General features: G+C 36.2%; 1 pseudogene; it reads left to right on the plus strand.

Annotated features, from left to right (window-relative positions):
- The first annotated feature begins 3,641 nt into the window (after positions 1 to 3,641).
- On the plus strand, positions 3,642 to 4,180 carry LOC114891188 (annotated as a pseudogene).
- The last annotated feature ends 960 nt before the right edge of the window (positions 4,181 to 5,140 follow it).

Genomic DNA, 5,140 nt, shown 5'->3' on the forward strand with positions numbered 1-5,140 from the left:
ACTTCTGGTGTCGTCTATTACTACTTAAACTGCTGTAACAGACTTTTAAATGGTCACCTTCACTGTAGCTACTCCCTTATTTGAAATGCTCTTATGTATTCTAAACATAAATAAACCTTTCAAAATTACATAAAATTAGCAAGCTAACATTATTTAAAACATTGAACAATTCCTTTCAATGAGAATAGAAAAGCTGGAGAAATTAAAAAAAAAAATCTGTGTTTGAAAACTTCAGAGACATATCAAAATGTTCCAGAGTCACAGAGACACTATATGGGTCAGAACTGAAATCAAAAGAAACGAGCCTATATCTGGAGTTTGCTATTCCCTTCAAATTATATGTTGATTTTGGAAGTAGTGACTAAGGAGCTGAGAGAATTTTCATAAACTAACAGGGCTAGAGAAATAAAATTAGAATTTTGGACTTACCAAAGAGTTGGGACCATGGAAAATACCCCAGACCATGGAGAACCAGTTCATAGAAGTAAAACTGAGTTGCTAATAGACAGCTTCCTATAAGAACTGAAGCCCAGGTTTGAATTCTCTCAATCCCTCTTTGGATTAAAATAATCTAGAATTCTGACATCTTTATCCTAGCAGCCTTCCAAAAATATAAGCAAATCTTTCTGGAGGGAGGTAAAGTCACCCAGGTTTTTAAAATATATATGAAATATCTATTACCCTAAAAATATAGCAGGAATATGAGAAAATAAGACTGGAACAAAACAGAACAGCAGAAAATAGAATCTGAAATACACAATCCATATAATGGACATGTCAAAATCAGACATTAAAATACCTATGTAAAGAATTTAACAATAGGAAATAGGAAAATACTATTATCAAGGAATAGTTATGTTTAAAGAATTAAAGATAAGATTGAAGATTCTGACAGAAAACTGAAAACTAAACAACAGAAACTAATTGAAAGTTTTAGAAATTTACAAAATAATAACTGATTTGGAAAACCTAATTTATATGTTTTATCAGGGGATTAAACATTGCTGAATAGACAATTAGTGAATTAGAAGATGGAATAGAAGGAAATTCCCAAAGTAAAGCATAAAAAGACAAAAAGATTGAAAATAGAGAAAAGACTGTAAGGGGCATATGTAACATAGTTTAATAGTGTATTTTGCTTATAATTAGAATCTCAGGGAAAAAAGGAAATAAGAATGGGACAGAAAAAATACTTGAAGAGACTATAGTTGACAATTTATCAAAATTGATGAAAGACATCATCTCACATGTGAAATAGTAATGAGGAAAATAAGAAGAGCTGGCCTAAGGTTGAGATGGCTGAAAGATGATGGGCTTTAGCAAACGTTACCCAGAGACAGCCTGCAACAAATGCTCCAAAGCTGAACTTCCAAACAGTTTTCTTTAATTATTAAATAACTGAAATAATTTTATTTGTTAACCTGAGTTGGCATGTACAAGACAGAATGTCCAGTCTGAATGTTTTACTACCCACCAACCAATTAGTTTAATTCCAAAAATGTGTAAACAAGATTCAACATACTCAGATTACCTGCATTTTTCCCTCACCAGAATCTACCCTTTGTATTTTAAATCTTATCTTGCCTTTGCTTCTTTAAGACAAAGTTTAATGACTGTCTTCCTTATGTTTAAAGTAAGCATTTAGAATGTTTAACATGCAAAACAGAGAAATGCATCTGGGAATTCTTTGACACACAGATTAAGGAACTATCACAAATTTCAAACACAATAAATACAAAGAAAAAGATGGCTCACGCTGTCACACCAAAAAAATAAATGACAATCTACAAAGAGAAATATACAAATCCGCAATCACAACTAGAAATGTAATACTCTTCTTTCACTTCTGATAGAAATAGATGACAGACAAACAAACAATAAGGGCATAGAAAATATTAACGACATGATTAGCAAATATGGTCTAAGTAACATGCATAAAACATTGTGGTCAAAACTTCAGAATATCAGTTATGTTCAAATGCCCACAAAGCATTTACCAAAATAGATCATATGCTTATCATAGTGGTATAAGCTAAGAAGAAATAGCAACTAGAACAACAGAATTAACTAGTAAATCTTCATATATTTGGAAATTAAGCATTATGCTTGTAAACAATCCATCCTCAAAGAAGAAAACACAATAAAATATAAAATATCAAAATTAAACTGTGCTTAGTAGGAAAGTTATAGCCTTAAATGTATACATTTTAGAAGAATGGCTGAAAATCACTGAATCCATATCCACACTAAGGAGTGAAAATTGGAAAGTACATTAATCCCAGATTAAGCAAAAGAGTGAACTAACAAAAGGGCAGAATTTACTGTTAAAAAAATAAGGAAATGAAAAATCAGTAACACCAGATAGATTCTTGGCAAAAAATCCGTAAGGCCTGGAAGAGACATAGTTGGGCTGGCAAAAGTCACTCCATAACTTACTGTGTTAGTACAGGTCATTCATGAAGCAGACACCAAGATGGAATTAAAGGTACAAGGATTGTATTGGGAAATGTCTGTGGGAGAAAAGAGTTGGGAGAGGGAGTGAAGAAGGCTAGGAGATGTCAGACTTCCATACGAGTCTGACCAGAGTGAAGAAGAGAGGGAAGGACATGCCCCAGGTAGCCACAGATTAAAGATAGTTCCTCAAGGCCATTGGAGAATCCTCAGTTGTTGGCCATCAGAGGATTCCATGTGTCTCTGCTACGCTCAGTCATTGCCTGGCAGCAGCCACATGAATAGGAAGGCTTCCATGTCAATGAAGTGTTAGATTTCAGACCATAGCATGGGGGGGCCCTTGGTCAATCAAGCCTCCTGCAGATGAAGATCTGAGAAGTAAATTCTCAGGGCTGCTACACATACAGATGAGAATCTGTTAAGACTACAGGTCTCATATCAGATACACTGGATCTAAAACTCAATTTTTCCTTCCCTCATCTCAATATTTCTTAGCTCTTTGATTCTCTTCATAAGGGTCCAAACTGGCCTGCATTTGTGACTCTGTCTTGGTTCTGTCCCCCACTGTCACTATGTCTCCAAATAGTTGTCCAGGTTTCTCTCTGGTTGTAGCCATCAGTGATATTCAATTTGTCCTGGCTGATATTTTTTCCTCTCCATTGTATCTGAGACACATGTGTAATAGAATATAATAGATGTGCAATAATTTTGGAGAATGAGAAAACATAGGGACAAGTAAGGTCAGTATTTAGTAGATTCCTCATTCAAGCCAAAGTTGCACCTTTGATCCATTGACAAAGAAGAGATATAATTTTATCTTATTTAACCACCATTTGAGAAAAGTGTTGTCTCATCATTGCCAGACATAAAACACACAAGGATTATGACAAGAGGAAAAGGAAAATGATGCTTATCTCACCATTTCCTGACTATGATGGGATAAGCATTAGTGTGAAACAGTCATAGCATTTCTGACATAGTGTAGTTCATTGGCCTTGGCTATAACACCAAAATTATAGCACCCATAAATACAATATGGAGAAAACGATTCCAACTGCAATTACAGGGAAGATTACTGAGTTACACACATGTAAACAAGGGAGCAAAAATATGTAAAAAATGACCCTGTAGGTTACCACACCTACTGCTGAGAGTATATATATACACACCTGTCCAGAAGTTTAAATTCAAACTCAGAATCTTCTCCCTGTAACTCAACTAAGCTCATACCTCCTGTCAGCATGTCCTACAATGGCTGCCCTGGAAAATTCCCCTCCTGTTCCCTTGGATGTTATCTGCGCTGCCCAGGCTCCTTCCAGCCCAGCAACCTGGTCTACAGCACTGACCTCTGCTCTCCTAGCACCTGCCTGCTGGGCTCCTCTCTATTACGTAGCTGTCAGGAGATCTGCTATGAGCCCATCAGGTTCCAGACATCTCGTGTGGTGTCCTTTCCCTGCCAGTCATCCTGCTACCACCCCAGGACCTCCAGGCTCTGCAGTTCCTGCTGGACAACTTATGCTGGGTGTCTGGGCTTTAAGTCCAGCAGTTGCCTCTCCCTGAGCTCTGGATACAGAAGCTGCTACTCAATGGGCTTTGGACCCCATGGCTTCAGACCCCTGGGTTATGGAGTCTGTGGCTTCCCTTTCCTGGGCTGTGGATCCAGATTCAGGCACCCAATCAAATTTCCTTCCAGGAGTTTCCATTCATCTGGTTACTCGTCAATCTGTAGATCTGACTTCTACTGATTAATTTGTAGAAGAGTCAAATCCATTAAGAAATTTAGATTCTGTACTGTGATTATCTATTATATTAATTTCCTCCACTGAAAAGTATTCTAATGTTCCCCGATCACCGGCAACTCTTTACCTCTCCAGCCCTCGAACACTGGGTGATAGATTAACTCTGTCAACCTACAAAATTAATGAGAAATTCAAATTGAATTGTTGATAGAATTTATGGTTTTGTACTTCTCCCAAAGATAGATGGAAAATCAAATAATTTGATTTTAATAAACTCTTTATTCTGCTATCCAAATATGCTGTGAATATTGTTATTTACTAGTAATGTGTCAGCTAGGATTTGTATTGTCATTGCTTCTGTTAATGGGCTTTGGTAAGGTCAGATTTGGGGGACTATGTACTAATTTTGATTAGGCTTAGATATTTTTCTTTTTTTTAAGTAAAAGTTTTCCCCGAATGCCCACAGTTTCTTGGTACAGACTTTCTCTAAAAGAAAATCCAAGTGATTTGAATATCTTTATTCACACAATAAACATGGACCATGCATCTCTAAAGATATTATGTATGAGAATGGTTTTAAGAGTGTAGGAATGAAATTTAGACTTCTATGATGAGGCATGTGCATAAAGGGTATTAAAATGGAAGACTAGTGTGTGGGTGTACATTTTTAGACTAAGACCAGCTCTGAGCTTTAGATAATCACAGTGGTGGAATTTTTCTCATTTTTTTAATTGACTAAATCCCTGTACCACAGTTACTATTTTCAGTCTGCTCTAATTATCACCATTTGTATAAGAAGGCAGGCAACAAACTTAGATGGGAAGGAACTAGGCTCAGCAGGTGTGAGGTTGCACCTGAGTTCTTAGCCAACATAGAAACTGAATCTAACTGCAAACAAGAAAGCTTTAATATTATCAAAAATGAATGTTTCAATTGTGTATTGAAATAAA

This window comes from Monodon monoceros, unplaced genomic scaffold (assembly GCF_005190385.1).
Source record: "Monodon monoceros isolate NGI ecotype Baffin Bay Population unplaced genomic scaffold, NGI_Narwhal_1 Super_Scaffold_11, whole genome shotgun sequence".
NCBI classification, from domain to species: Eukaryota; Metazoa; Chordata; class Mammalia; order Artiodactyla; family Monodontidae; genus Monodon; species Monodon monoceros.